At 38.3% G+C, this 17,029-nt stretch overlaps 1 protein-coding gene across 1 annotated transcript in view; it reads right to left on the bottom strand.

The window, feature by feature from the left end:
• kank3 (KN motif and ankyrin repeat domains 3) overlaps positions 1-3,219 on the bottom strand; it is a 33,031-nt gene extending 29,812 nt beyond the window's left edge. Inside the window, exon 1 of the mRNA XM_034080613.2 lies at positions 3,134-3,219. The gene's annotated coding sequence lies outside the window, so the exon portion shown is untranslated. The remainder of the gene's footprint in view (positions 1-3,133) is intronic.
• Positions 3,220-17,029: the final 13,810 nt, after the last annotated feature.

Here is a 17,029-nt window from a genome sequence, read left to right as displayed (position 1 = left end):
ATATTAAATTATATTACAAAAAGTGTCTATTAAGTAAAGCAAAGCATCAATGTAGCATAAAATAAAAACACTCAGTAAAGTACACTTACTTCAAAGTATAGATTACTTTAGTAAATGTACTGGGGTACTTTCCGCCACTGCTGGAGAGGCAATTGGTTTGCCATTTAAACATTGCTTATGTTACGCAAACTGTTTCATTGTCTAACATGTATCTCAAAACAACAACGTCTAACAAATGTCTGAATGCCTTCCTAAAACTGCACTCAGTGGTACTTCACAATGGGCGTAGGAATAAACTACTTCAAAACTTCCATTGAGGTGATGTCAGTAAATTCATGTTGAACAACTTGGCTTGTCTGTAGAGACCAAAGAGGAAACAGGAAAAAGATGTAAGGTTGCGAGCCCGCCAACTTAAAAATCTTATTTGACAGATTCTCAAAGGCTGCAAATGCTACCAGAAGTCTGTCTGTCCTCGTGAAGAGATGCCGTTCACAGTGGAGAAGATAATTATAAAGAAGAAATCCAAAACAAAGACAACACAGATTGTTATTGACCTTAAATATAAACAAAGACAGTTTCCTTGTGCATGTAACAGCGAGTCAATTCTAACACAGGGGTTCTTTTGGAATGTAACACCATCAGATTTCTAGAGAAGAACAAGTCATTTTTGTTTTTGTTTGTCCATGTAACGCTGGTGAGTCCAGCTCTATCTTTGCTCGTCATGTCACTGCAGTCCAAAGAGTAGCTTGCAGTCTGCTAAAATTAAAACCACTCGAAATAGAGCTAAAAATACAACAGCATGCATCTTATCAAGCTCATGAGTATGAGCACACAACCACATTTAATTAAGTTGTTATCTAATTAACTGTGCTTCTTCTGTTCTTAGGTCTAAATAGGGGAAGAAAACAAGAATAAGAAACAGTCTCTATGAAACAAAACCAAAGAAATGAGCAGAAAAGGAAAATCAAGAGTATCAGAGTGACCTCCTGACACTGCCAACTAAACTTACAGTGAATCTATTTTGGAGGCGACAGCAGTAAGCCAAACCCCAGAGTCCTGTTGCAGAAAGAGACACTTCCCCTGAGAGGGCGTCAGAAAGTTAAGGGATACACACTAATTCAAAGGACAATTTCCAGCTTACTCATCCCAATTTTGCACAGAAGGTTGTTTCGTTATCAATTTGGGCAGATTTCTTTGCCTTAGTTGCATTTCAAAAACATGACAAAAATCAACCTTCATCTTATAATGACACATTAACGGCATATTCAACTTCTAGCTTGTATTTCTGTTTCATTTAACAATAAGACGCTAGAGAGGAAGTTCAACAGAAAGTCCAGCGCGTCCTGACATTCCTATCTAAAGTAAATAAACATTCATTGTTTCTCTGTGGCCTTTTATCCAATCAGTTTGTACAACATTCTCCACATGATTATTATTACCAAGACCAAACAAAACATGACCCTCTTTTCATTATGGTAACTATCATTTAACCTCACTCATAAACAAGAAACAAACTGCATTACTTGCAGTCGAACCAGTATCAGCGAACATCATAAACGCTTTCTTAAACTTGTGCTTTAAAATAGTACAGTTACTACTTAGTACAGTCGATTTCCCTGAAACAATGTCTAAAACAATGCTATATGAGCTGAGAGAGTTACCCCTTTCTTATTGTTTTCCAATTGTCATTTGATATCTTGTTGTCGTTAAAATATTGATTATAGCCATACTTGTTTAAGGGAAAGTTGTACACGACTCTAAACAACCATCAAGCCAGCATAAGATATTCTAACCATGTCAAACCCTGTGAATCTGTCATCCTAAATGTGTCCAAGTCTGTACTTAAAGTTTTGATTTCCCACATTTTCCAGAATCCCATTGCAAAACAGGAGTAACCATATTCAAGACAGATGTTTCTGCTACTTTTATGGTCATTTTTTTTAATCAGTATTGTTGCTTTTATGATAGTCAATCACTGATTTCTGTTTGTTTCACTGTGACCGACCTCTGAAAATTCAACACCACATTTTAAAAACTGCTCGGGGAGAAGTGAGGTGGCCGAGATGATGAACGGTGTAATAACAGACAAGAGAGCAGCTAAGAGTGAGGAGGGGTAGAGGAGGTTCAACACTTCTGACTATACAGGAGGTGGAGGGGGGGATTTCCATCCCATGTAACAACCACAACAACAGAATGTGAGAGACATTAATGCTCTACGACTAAAAGCAGACACACAAACTATTTCATAAGTTTATATTAACTTAATTGATGTGAACATATTTATTATTTATGAAGCATCAAAAACAGAGGTGATGTATGCGAGAAAGGGAGATGAAGATAGAGTACGAGATAAATGTTTGGCACAAACCAATAAAAGTCACAGGAAAGCCAAAAATGCAAACTTTATAAAGATGTGCAGTGATTTGTGGAGCAACACAGGTAGATTACAGAAAGATACACGTGTCTAAATCTGCTTTAAAGAACACGATCAGGGATTAATGACCAACAAGAGCATTTCACTTTGTCCACATCTGTTCAGAACATCAATAAATACAATTACTAATTATATTTTTCTATTTTTAAGAAGGTCAAGTTACAGTTTAGGTAGGGAAAAAGATCTTTGGAAGCATGATTCTTAAAAACAAACAGAGCAGAGAAAATAGCTTTTCTTAATAGGAGTGAACAATTTGGAGGAAATATGATTTCCAAACCCCATGACGAATTAAATATTTCACAGATATTAAAGATAGAAAGTATAACTGTCTATTCAGTTAATTAAAGGATGTTGGCAAGATTCATGGATGTTTTAAACACTATAAAAAGCACACTAGGAATATAAATACACACGTCTATGACACTAAAAGTAATACTAGAACATCAAGGATACAGATTTACAGCAGCAAAAAACTAAATGTAGAAAGTGTTTCAGGTATGTCCTACATGGGTTGTATAGACAATTAGACCATTAGTTGTGATCAATAATTCATCGTACCTCTTTGAAGCAGCTAATAACTAAAACACTCAGCTAAATCGTTTTGTCTTTCGTTCACGATTGGATCAGTCATGCAATAACCAGCTAATCAATAAGTATCATCATCATGTGAGTTAATGGATCCCTCGGGCTGTGTCTTACCTTCTGGCTCCAGTCTCACTGAGACTTCTCATGACTTTCCGAGAAGGTAAGAAAAGTTTGGGAGGAGAAGAAAATTAAAAAAAACTCCTACCCCTCTGACTAATGTCAAGCTATCTCACACGTGGAACGCGTTTCCTGTTTTGTTTTTCAAAATAAGACGCCAGCAAAAAACAACAAGATGTAGGCCTACTTTATGCTATGTGTTCTCGTTGTATGCTACTTGATTAGCAGCATTCATTTTACTGCACTATAGCCTGTGTCTTAAGCAATGTTAGTTACATATTATTATAAGATCGAAATAAAATAAACAAACTATGATAAAAGAGGCATTCCCATTTTGTTAAAATTAGTCTGCGATATGAACATGTTTTTAAATAATTTCCACCATTATGAAAACCAATATTAAAGTAATGAAGGCATTAATGCATCAACAACAAGTATAATCCAGTCATTTGTAAATTATTCTAAAATGGGCTTTTTTGCACAATGAGTACTTTTGGTCTCGGCATTTTCCGTATTGTGTTTATTTCGAGGATGTTTACTTGTAGTGTGTTTACTGTAGTCACTCACTATTGCTTAAAGTCTACTACGCCTATTTGTTTTTATCTTAAGGGATGTATACAGTTGCTTTTCAGTGATTTGATTTTGAAGGCAGGCATGATATTTCCTGTCTAACTCATGGTTGTATTTTGACCATAGACTGTATATATAATTTTGACGCAGTTTGCTTAAATTTGTCGCTGATAAATCACTGACAGACAGCTGAGTCCTCCAATGAGAAAGGAGATTCAGAGCCTCTGTCTGGTAACGACAGAGGGGTGGGACTAGTTCGTAATTTCAGTCAAACGGCGCCAAATTTGTCCAATAATTCACGGCTAGTAAAATGTTGATTTACCCATATAATAAAAGTATTTGCCCTAGAATCATTGTCAGCATAATCCGGATACTTTTTATTTAAGTCATCCTGTTTTAGTCCTGTGCTGCTACATTTAAAAAAAATCCAATGCTACTGTGCTTATACCCTTCAGTTCATATCAAAGTCAACCGATTTTTTTTATTGAATTTGCTAGAGCTCGTTAGTCACAGTTACAGACAAAACACAAGTATAATATGGATCATAAAATATTTGTTAATATGGAAATAAAAGGCTGAGCCATGCTGTATAAATCGTCAGAACTGCATTACCTGGCAGCCAGCAGCTGAGGACGCTGTTGTTGTACCTGAAAGCACACAACACGACGGTGTTCAACACATCAATGTCTAATGTTGGTAAAATGCTGTACTACAATGTTATTTAAATAATTTCATTAGTACATTGTGCTTTAATAGGAAAAGTGTGTTGGATACCGTTTTTTTTCCTTATAGGCTGTATTCCTGTTCTATACTGTTTATTTAAAATAATTCTGGCATACCATTACATAAGTCTTTTATTGCCTCTTATGTCATTTTAATGTAATAATAATTCACTATGATTATTTGCAAAAAATGTATAACAAAAATGTCTTATGACATAAAGTAGGCCTACTATCACTTGAGACATTTTTACATAAACTATGACTTTTTATGCCATACTATTCCAAGACTTTTCTTAACATACTTTCCTATGACTTTATTACTGACTTGTTATGACATGACTATGACTATACTGAGGACTGTGTATACTGTAACTTTCATACTTTTCTATATTATGAGTTTTTATACTATGGCTTTTTAATGATATTTTTCAAAATAGCCTTTAGAATTACTTAACTTTTTAGTTACAAAATGAAATAATATAGTTATGACTTTTTGTGACATTATATAACCTAATTTTACTATGTTAAATTCAGGACTTTCACTGGTAACAGACTATCTTTACAGAACAGTATTGCTACTTTTATTTGAGTAAAATATAAAATGAGTCTTTCATCACTGAGTTTTGTTCATTGTTATTATGTTCAAAACATCATTAGAGTTATAAATGAAAATCTGATCTTTAAAAAACACCTAAGAAATGACTGTATGACTGCTGCTAAAAGTTATACTGTGGAACATCTGGTTTGTATCTGTTGCTCTAGGAAACAACATAAACTGTCAGAGAAACAGAGAGGTTTTTAATTTGTGTTTGTTTCCACTGCCTCCGGCTTAGGCTGTTTCTTTTTATTTATAAAGGCATTAAAGGAGACTGATGATCAGTCCACATCTTCCAGCTTATTCAATAGAAATTGTAATAACATGTCTTTATATTTAAAGGATTTATTGTGTGTCTACTATATCTTATTTTAGTTTTGAGTGATAGTTTATAAGGGGTTCAAAGTACATTTTTGACATTGTAAACAATAGTCTGACAACAAAATAAATCTGATTCACTTGCTATCTTTTATAAAAACAGAGCTAAAAGAAGAGAATATGTTGGCCAGAAACATACAAAACTTCCTCATACCTAAATGTCAATGAATGCTAATGTTGCCCTTTCTGCTGTAAATGAGTAACTGTTTGCTATCACTGCAAAACTCTTCTGTTTGCTACTGCCTTTATTAAATCAAATAACTATTTATATCTTACACAGCACTGTAACTATTCTTGCACTTCGTAAATGCCTTGTTCCATTTCAGCTTGTTTTTTTTTATTTGCCTAGTTTAGTAAATGTATTAAAATGTCCTTTCCTATTGTGTGTCTTTTTCACTATATTGTAATGATTTTAATGTTTTTGTAAAGCAGTTTCAATTGCCTTGTTGAAATATGAAAGTGTGTGTTTTATAAATAAACGTGCCTTGCCTTGCTACCATTATGCCTGTTTGCCCTGACGAAGGTGCAGCAATATGCAAGAGTTTCCTGATGGACCGTACAGATGGAGGATGCTGCACATGGCTGAAAGCATTGAGATATTTGATGGCTTCTCTTTCCTGCATGTCGGCCTGATCGCTGATTCAGAGAGTCCCTCACAGTGGATTAGATTAGACCCAAAATACATGAACACACCCTCATCCTCCCATAACTAATTTGACTGCCTTCAGCTCAATCCCACCTGACTGCAATTGTTTAATAACTTTCAAAAGGCAAAAAATAAGTGAGCATGGGACATTATTTTGTATGTATTAGATGGATTTCATTTAACTTTAATTATGAATTCAGTGAAGCAACAAACAACAAAATGTCCCTTAGTTTCACTTCCTTTTTATATCTTCCTTGTTATCACTTCTAGTGCTTCTTTCATTTAATCTAAAACTTTAAATATTCGAATATTTTTTCATACAGTTTCTGTGTGTTTAGCCTGCAGAGGGTTATTGTTCTTCAACATCACCACTGATCAGACATAAAACGACAGCTACACCCTGAATAATCTCCTCATATAACATTGTAAACTTTGCTGGCAATCAATATTAAACAAGGGTGCTGATCTCATCAGAAGAGTTGGGGCTGTTGACTGACAAAGCAAGGAAATAATCTGGTAGCTCTGTGCTAACTCAACAAAATATGTTTAAATCTGGCAGCATTTTATAATTGTATTTATCATTGGAGACTATATAGTCAGTACATTAATGCTAATTTGTTTTGCTTAAACTGAAGCACAAAGGACATTAATAAAGCCACCTATTTTTACCTTTGCCACTAGAGGGCAGCAGAACAACCTGAAAACACCTTAAACAGTGATTATGGTAAAAGAGAGACTGCTAATAAAAAATGAAAAAGACAGAGTCGTCCCTCTCTACCAACTAATACATTTAAACAATTTCATAAAGCAGATGTAGCAATCAGTTGGTTTATCACAGAAATATACCAGAAACTGCTGCTCTCGATGAGAGAATATATATAGTCTATAGTGAGAGAGTCTATAGATAGATAGTAGAGTCTATAGTCTAGACGAGTGAACCAGAAAAGGGAGTTGCTGGCTGTAAAACAAAACAAAACAACCGGTAAGGTGAGAGATTCCTCAGAATTTAGCAATAACTCTCTATGTGCGAACACATTATATGTTTTTTTTTATTTGCAATAAGCTATTTGATCCATTATAATCCATTGTAAGTACAAACATATTGTTTACTGCAGCTTTAAATATATTTTTGGAATTATAAACAAGCTTATTGTTGATTTAGATCTCCATTAGCAATGGCAGAAATCTTCCTCCCATCCATACTCTGTAATCGATATTACAATAATTAAGGTAAATTAGTGCACACACCTTACATCATATTAACACTTTAAAGTTTACACCAACAACAACTTGTGTCAAACACTACAATCACAACAATAACTACAAAACAAACAACTATGTATTCAAATAAAATCATCAGCTCTTGGGGATTTAAAGTGATATATTGTTTGTCTGTAATCATAATAATGGCAGTATGTATATTTCAAAACTGAGCAAAAGCAGCTACCGTATCTTACCTTCACTGGAACAGTCTTAGCATTACCATTTTTAATAACATGTGTTTTCTTCCATCAACAGCAATTCATGTCATATTATATTAATGCAACACATGTCACCATTGCTTGCTGATATACTATTTTAATCTCTGGCATTTGAGTTATGATATTTTTTACAAAACACAGTAGAAAGGACACCAATCTTTTTGAGTAAACCAAGACAACCAATTGTCGATCCCACCGATTTGTCTTTGTAAAGAACAGGATGCATGGCTCTCTGTTTACAGTATTGTCATAGGTGACATTGTACACCTTCATTTGTGTGTCTTTGACCCTTAACCTCTGTCATGGAAACTTTGCTGAAACCTTTGTACACACTGAGCAACCCCAGAGGAAAAACAGTGTAGCTCTTTATTAGAAGAAAAAGTAATTTCACTCTGAGCGGAGAATGGTACTGACAGGATGGAGATAGGAGGATACCTGTCCGTCTCGTTGTCTGAGCAAGGATCAAAGTCCAGAGCTGCTGGCAGAAAAACACGTTTTCTTTACTACAGGCCTCAAGGAGAGTCCTTGAGGCCTGTGTCCAAACAGGAAGAGGTAATAAAGAAATTGTTATGACCTTGTTTTGATTAAGAAAAACAAGTTAAGGGGTCATAAGATTAGGGCAAAAACTTAATTTCATTAGGGATAAATCTTCTGATATTTTTTTTCTATTCAAATATTTATAATTTGTAGTCACATTGTCCAAAACTCTCTTGCAAATTATGCACTTTACAACTACATATTGCAGAGAAAAGCTGCAAATACTGTCATCAAATAAGTTCAATCAAATGACGGGATATTTATATTTTGGCATTTTGCTATAAAACCATTTAAAGGGATAGTTTGCAGAATTTGGTGCCTTATAGCAAAGCTATTGAAAATTGCAAATTGTAACACAATTGAATACCCCTCAGCTCACTTACCTCTACGAGACTGTGATAACAAACCACTGAGTGCAAAACTGTTGTAAGACAGTGGTATCTTTCAGGACCTTAGGCTCGCTCAGAAACAGTTCTCACTGAGGCCGATGCGATGCGCATCTCGATTTGTTGCCCAACGATACAATACATTGACGATACATTTGAAGCACCGGGCGATGCGATGCGATACGATACGACATGACACAGCTCTGTTGCCATACAGTTCGATTCAATATTATCCGATTGGGGGCGATACAATGCGATTCAACACAATGCAAAATAATGATACAATTCAATATGGTACGACAGAGGATTTTGTTTTATTCCTTATTGACCAGCATTAACAATGTGCACAAAACAATTACCAGCAATGGCCATAGAACTGCCAGACTGATGTACATAACACTCATTCAGTAAGCTAACTCACCAGTGAGCAGAAAGCAGCGGTTTCTATTATGAACATAATAAAGAATACAAATAACCTTTCTCAAATAGGTCTTAATAATTGCTTTTTTAATTTTTTTAATTTTACCTTTATTTAACCAGGATAGGTCTCATTGAGATTAAAAATCAATTTTTCAAGAGAGTCCTGGCCCAAGAATGGTAACAGCACAGATTACAATTGTAAGCAAGACATTTCAACTATTATTGGCAGTCACAGGCTGCTGTAAAATAAAAACCACTCTCACTGACATAACACCTCACTGAGTGATTTAACTCATGTCTAGCTTGCAGGTCTTTCTTCAGGAATATTAGTTGATCAACACTCGTTCAGAGGGTACACTTGTTGCAGGGATGGACAGATAAAGAAGGCGATGGCGTCAGTTATTGCCTTGGAACGGGTAGAACTGTTAGCCAGCGGAGCGTGAAAAAAAGTTGCGACACATTGCTCACCAGTCTTGCTGCCGCTGTTACAGTATAACTTGAGTCATGACAACTGGCGTCATTCTATTATTTTAGACAGGGGCGTGGCCTTTGTCGAATAACAAGGAAATACACATTTTGATCACTTCTTCTGTCGTTTACATTCATCTTTTGGTATTTGGCTCCAAAGGAACACTTTTATGCACATTCAGTGACCCCAGTGTGTGGTTGCGATGACGATATCCGGACGCGTACAGCGAGGACTACAAAAAGACACATGAGGATAAATTGTGGTGTAATGTGATTGTGTGCGACTTCTGTGGCTTGTTCTTGTTGTCAGTCTTATATTTGTATCATATATCGTCATTAATATGATGTCGAGTCGATTTGAGACCCGTTTATACTTTCATGCAGTCTGTTAATGAAACATAGCCTACAGTCTGTCTGAGTTGTTATTACACTGAACAAAAATATAAACGCAACACTTTTGTTTTTGCTCCCATTTTTTATGAGATGAACTCAAAGATCTAAAACATTTTCTATATACACAAAATAACCATTTCTCTCAAATATTGTTCAAAAATCACATTTATTTATTATTTATACACTGATGGAATATCAAAACAACAGCCCGCCCGGGGTGCAAAACGTATCAATGAAAAGCGACCCTCTACCACACAAAACAACACCTGTACATAACCCAATTTGTGTTCTTTGAAATTGAAAAGGATATTGCATTGTGTTTGTTACTTTCGTTGCAGTTGTATGTCTTAAGTGTAATTTGGCATGCTTTTATTTTGAAGGCAAGTTTACGCTGTTGACAGTTGTTGTTGCTATGGAAACAAGAAACGTTTCACAGCGGGCGGAACTTGTCATAAAGTCCGCGATAATAAAGCCCACCCATTTAGAGGGAAGATATGATTGGTCAATTGTACTGTCATTTGACATTACTCTCGTTCAGTTACTATAGCTGACCCTCTGTGAATTCATAGCTGGACGTCCAATCAGCTCCTGTCTTCACAGACTCGCAGAGAGGAGCTTCTTTCATTTAACCCTTCACATTCAAACAGAAACTGAATAGGCAGATTCAAAGGATTTATTTCTTTGGAAATGTTATTTTAAATACAATTTAATCAAGTTATTTTTGGTAAAACTATTGACAAATATTACTAAAAACATATTTTAAAAAAATATATAAAGAAAAATATAATTTGTTTTAATGTTTTTAAATATTATTTTGTAGAATATCTTAGGCCCTCAGAGACAGGCTCGCCACTGGTAAAAATCTCTCATACACACGTGTGAAACGCTCTCACAGACACACACAACAGCGTTGCAGTCGGGAAGAAAAGCAATGTGGAGCGAGAGAGCGAGAGAGCAAGAGAGAGAGCACACCTTTATCTATTTAATAAAGTTGTACAAAATAAAGTAAGAAATCATTCCAATGTGTACTATAGGACAGTAAAAAGTTTAAAAGGGGAGTGATTAGTCAAATATGCATAAATAAAAAGAAAGAATGCTAACTAGGTAACATAATAATAAACAAGTTTAAATGATTTGTTGTGATCATATTCTAAAGATGTTTGGATTATTTAAAAGTATACAGCTCCCTTTCATCTGAGTGTTGAGAGCTGTATCCATAAATTCATGTTGGGCTCAAAGTAGGGCTGCTCGATTATGGCAAAAATCATAATCTCGATTATTTGGGTCAATAATTGATATCACGATTATTAAAAACGATTAACCATTTACTTTGAAAAACATCAATTTATTGAAGAAAATAATTTGAAAAGTATGTTTTTTAACAGTTGATTACCCTGAACTTTAAGTATAATTCAACTGAAAAACCTATTTAAAAAATAAATAAAATCATTTTATTTCGATTATGTTGTTTTCATAATCGTTGCAAGCCAAAATCGTAATTGCGATTAAAATACGATTTAATTGAGCAGCCCTAGCTCAAAGTGCACCAGATTGATGCATTCAACTTCAACATTTAAAAAAAATCTTCCTGGGGGTGCATGCCCGCGGACCCTCGAGGATGTGACGTCCACCACCAAATAAAGCAGGTTAAAATAATTAAATTGCATACATTTTATTTTAGTAAACACTGAAAACGGGTCCCACAGACCCAAACAGCACTCAAAGGTTAAAGGTAGCATATAATAATGTTAAAATGTGCTAAATATATACACTGCAAAAAAACTAAAAAGAGGAGTAAAAGTAGCTCACGACTTGTTTTATTTTTTGAAAGTAACCCTCATCCTAAGAAAAGTTGGAGACCCCTGTTATAGAACGATACATTTGACAATTTTAAGCTTGGCCTACCATTATATTGGAGCGATGAGGAACAGGTGGGGCTTGAAAAGGCCCACCTGTTCAAAGTGGGGAATGACAGAAAAAGTTTGAGAACCACTGCCCTAACCCTAACCCTAACCCTACCCCTACGATTCCTTGTTATTGTTGTCTTTCCATCTGTCGGTGATGATTATACCTAGCTACTACATAACGAAACACATGGCCTGATTTGCATATTTGAACTTAATGTGTGCACTAGAATACATTTATGTGAAATGACCACTTATCACAACATAATGTAGGCTCACAGGCTGATAAAGGATATCTATTTTGTGCGCAGCGCCACTTGCTTGGAACAGTCTACAACTAAAATTGAAACTGAGTAATTGTATTCCTCTGAATGTTTTTAAAGCAAGTCTAAGTGAAATGCTCTTTGAAACTATGGGTATTTGTAAATGTTGATAAGTATGTAAATGTAGCTTGTAAATATGTTGTTGGGTATCGTTTGAATTTCCACGATTCTGATTCCGATTCCGATTCTACTTTTCGATTCCGGTTCTTAACGGTTCTCGATTCCTATTCTTTGAGGGGCAGGGTAAAAAAAGTATACATGCTTCTTCCACCAAAAAAAATTACATTTATTCGAGAAACTTTTACACAGGTTAGTTTACAGTAATATTCACATTAATCAGTCTGTTTATATTCACTGCTATGTAACTGTAACCTGAGAACCACTGAAGCTACAACAGTACAACTTGTAAAGGAACCCCCCCCATTTAAAAACAGTTCTTGTTGAGAAAAACAAGCATATCTGCATATCTGCCACTTTAAGCAGAATTACTAGAGACTAGATCTAGGGGGTACAACTCTAAACACCCATATGAAAAAGATCGGTTTACATTTTAATAATTAAATAAGTATGTGAGCATAACCAATAACCTACCATAGCCAATAACAAATACTTGTAACGTATTGTATTTTTGTTGTTCATTCATATCTTATTTTACTATTTTATTTATACATATTTTTTTATCTCTCCAGTTTAAAACGATATGTCTGGTTTACTGTCCTATAGTATACATTGGAATGATTTCAAACCTGTTTTATCCCAATAATTATAAAGGAGTGCCTTGGAAATATGTGTTTACATAAATTGTGATCAGAACGTTTGAGACCCACTGAGATAACTTAGACTAAAGTGAACTATCTATTCTAAACACTCAGAGTTCTTTACCTCACTGAGCAGTTATCAGCCTCTCAGTCTGACTGGAGAGGACTCTCCCTCCACATCATTGTAGAAACATCTTCTTCTTCCGTTAGAGCAGCTAGCACCAGATGCTAATAACAACGACATCTGTCACTACCATGGATGTATAATAAGAACATTGTTAAGTACATTGTCAGAATAAGTGAGAAATGAATTTAACTTCTGTTAGACAGCTATCATACTGAATACATATTTACTGTGAATGTGTGCAAAAATGTATGGCATATAGCTGTCTAACAGAAGTTAAAATCATTTCTCACTTATTCTGACAATGTACTTAACCCCAAATAAAAGAACCCAATAAAAAGAGTTGTTAAATAATAGTGAAGTCACGTTGTAATAACAATAACTCATCTCTCTCGAGTTTTTTTTTTAGCTTTGCCAAAAGCCACTGTGTCAATGTTGTCGTACTTGGGTTGCCGTCCGGAGTTGTCCAATATGGCGGACCATCTCGCACATGCGCACTGCAGATCGGGTAGTGACAGCGCCCTCCCTTTCTCCCACGCTCACTTGCACTTTGGCTGTGAGGGCTGGCCCGTCGCACTGGCGTTATCGCCTAGGGCGCCAGATCTGTGGAGGCGCTGCGCTGACAGCTCTGGGAGGGAAACAAAATGTTTTGACCGTTGGTGCTCATCCTAATTTTCAGCCTTGATGTAACAACATTCATAATTAAGTAAATGTAACACCCTTTTCATCCCGGTTACACTTTTCATTTTCCCTCTACGATGGGCGCTGTAAGTGATGAAAATGGGGGATGTTGGCTTATCTGGCACCCGCAGCTCGGTCTCAGGTTACGCTGTATGAAGTGTAGGTACAACCGGTACCGTACAACGCTACATTTCCCGCCCGCCGCAGTCATACAGTAGGCTACGGAGAGCGGCGAGAAACATTTCCTAAGGCATCGAAAAGTGGAACCGAAATTCACATGTCTAAATGATGCCGTTGGAATCGAAATGTTGGAACCGGTTCCGAACCGGAACCGGTTCTCGGTACCCAACCCTTATCCTCTATTGTTTTATGTTGTTTTATGTTTCATGTGGAACCTAATTGCTGCAGGTCTCCCTTGAAAAAGAGATCTATGATCTCAAGGGACAATCTGGATAAATAAAGGTTTGAAATGAAATGAATATCTGATCAAAATTATCTACCCCACCTTTAAAATAATACTGTAACGTTCGCCAAAGGGAGTCGGAAACTGGCTTCAAGTTATTGGGGTTTAATAACTCCTTTGTTCGCACCCGGTCACAGGTTACATGTTACAGGTTGCAGGTTCATCATCACTCTGAACTCTACTCCCTAACTCACACACACAAAAGCAGGGTCAATGTCAAAACTTCCCCGCCCTCCCCCCTCTGCTCCCCCAACAAAGAGACGGGGGATGCTTGAGTGACACACTCAGCACCCTATACAGGGTCACTACCCTACCCCCCTACTACAAAGTTCCTCGCCCACGAGGAACAAATAAAACCTAGATAAAAAAAAAACTGTAACTAAACACTGTTAGTTGAACTAGGAAGGTCTGGTTGGACTACCATCCCTTCCAGTGAGACCAGGGCACATTCTTGCCCTCTACAGGAACCGAGGGGTCTCACTACTAACCTAAACTACCACACAAAGTCTCTGAAACAACCTGGGGGTCGTGTCTGCCTTCTCGGTAGGGAGGCTGGGGTCAGGGGGACAGGGGGTGCCGGTTCTGGTCCAGGCGGGGTAAAGGGAAAGAAAGTGGGGGGGGACTCAGTCACTGACGGGGGGACGCTGCTCTGCTCGACGGGGGACCTGGGTGGGTTTGTCGAGGGGAAGGCTGTGGACATCGGAGTCCCTTGGGCATGTGGAGAAGCGACTCCTCTGTACGGGGCCAGCCTGTCTCTGTGAAGCACAACTTTTCTCCCCTTGGAAGGCAGCTGAACCCTGTAGACCACTTCCCCCACCCTCTCCAGTACTCTGCAGGGACCAACCCACTGGCTGTCGAGTTTCGGGCACCGGCCTTTTTTCCGTTGCGGGCTGTAGACCCAGACCAGCTCCCCGGCCCGGAAGTGCTGCCCTCTTGTCCTGGTATCATAGGTCCGTTTCTGTCTCACACCAGCACTTTTCTGTTGATCGCAGGCAAAGGTGTGAGCGGAATCAAGGCGGTCCTGAAGTCTCCTGGCGTACTCAGGCCCTGGAGGAGTGTCCAGGGAGTCCGGTGGCTGACCAAACGCCAAAATGGCAGGGGTGCGGAGCTCTCTCCCTAACATGAGGAGGGCAGGAGAACAGGCTGAGGACTCCTGGACTGCAGAGCGACATGCCATGAGCACAAAGGGCAGATGCTCATCCCAGTCACGCTGATGCTGAGACATGAGGATGGCCAGCTGCTGGCCCATGGTGCGATGGAATCTCTCGACTAGTCCGTTGCTCTGAGGCCGCAAGGGGGAGGTGCGTGTTTTATGCATGCCCAGTTGTGTGCACATAGAGGCGAACACCCGGGACTCGAAGTTCCTCCCCTGGTCACTGTGCAGGGTCTCCGGCACTCCAAACCGGATGAACATGCCCGCCACCAGGGCATCTGTGACTGTCACTGCTTCCTGATCAGGGAGAGTATACGCCTCTGGCCATTTTGTGAAATAGTATATGGCGGTGAGGACGTAGCGGTTACCCCTATTCGACAGAGGTACCCCACCACATCAACTGCTACTCTCTCCATTGGGACCCCCACAGGAAACTGTTGCAGCGGAGCATGGGAACGACCAGGGGGGCCCCTACGAGTAGGGTTGGGTATCGTTTGAATTTCCACGATTCCGATTCCGATTCTACTTTTCAATTCCGGTTCTTTGAGGGGCAGGGTAAAAAAAATGATTAAGTTCTTGTTGAGAAAAACAAGCATATCTGCCTGCATACCAGGAAGAAATGTTTGAACATTTTAAAGCAAAATGCTTCAATCTGGTGTACTTTAAGCAGAATTACTAGAGACTAGATCTAGGGGGTACATAAACACCCATATGAAAAAGATCGGTTTACATTTGAATAATTAAATAAGTATGTGAGCATAACCAATAACCTACCATAGCCAATAACAAATACATGTAACGTATTTTATGTTTGTTCTTCATTCATATCTTATTTTACTATTTTATTTATGCATATTTTTTTATCTCTCCAGTTTAAAACGATATGTCTGGTTTACTGTCCTATAGTATACATTGGAATGATTTCAAACCTGTTTTATCCCAATAATTATAAAGGAGAGCCTTGGAAATATGTGTTTACATAAATTGTGATCAAAACGTTTGAGACCCACTGAGATAACTTAGACTAAAGTGAACTATCTAAACACTCAGAGTCCTTTACCTCACTGAGCTGAAGTTATCAGCCTCTCAGTCTGACCGGAGAGGACTCTCCCTCCACATCATTGTAGAAACATCTTCTTCTTCCGTTAGAGCAGCTAGCACCAGCTGTTAATAACAACAGCGCCGGTTCCAGTGCACCCTCCCTTTCTCCCTCGCTCACTCGCACTTTGGCTGTGAGCTGCGGGTGCCAGATAAGCCAACAACATCCCCCATTTTCATCACTTGCAGCGCCCATCGTACAGGGCAAATGAAACGTGTAACCGGGGTGAAAAAGGGTGTTACATTTACTTAATTATGAATGTTGTTACATCAAGGCTGAAAATTAGGATGAGCACCAACGGTCAAAACATTTGTTTTCCCTCCCAGAGCTGTCAGCGCAGCGCCTCCACAGATCTGGCGCCCTAGGCGAACATCTATAATGCCGGCCCTGGTCTCAGGTTACGCTGTAGGAAGTGTAGGTACAACGCTACATTTCCCACCTCGCCGCAGTCATGCAGTAGGCTACGGAGAGCGGCGAGAAACATTTCCTCAGGCATCGAAAAGTGGAACCGAAATTCACATTTCTAAATGATGCCGTTGGAATCGAAATGTTGGAACCGGTTCCGAACCGGAACCGGTTCTCGGTACCCAACCCTACTTACGAGCCATACAAGGGTCACAGCGGCGACAGAAGTCTTCCACATCCCTCCGGCACTGCCCCCAGTAGCAGCCCTGGCAAAGGCGGCAGAGAGTCTTAGTGACGCCAAAGTGCCCAGAGCCTGCCGTTCCATGCATGGCCTTGAGTACAGCCTCTTGCAGACCCTTCGGGACCACCACCTGCCATCTCTTCTCC

The sequence above is a fragment of the Pseudochaenichthys georgianus genome, chromosome 4 (assembly GCF_902827115.2).
Source record: "Pseudochaenichthys georgianus chromosome 4, fPseGeo1.2, whole genome shotgun sequence".
Classification (NCBI taxonomy): Eukaryota; Metazoa; Chordata; class Actinopteri; order Perciformes; family Channichthyidae; genus Pseudochaenichthys; species Pseudochaenichthys georgianus.
Note: the sequence above shows the minus strand (reverse complement) of the source record. Positions and strands in the feature narration are given on the sequence as shown.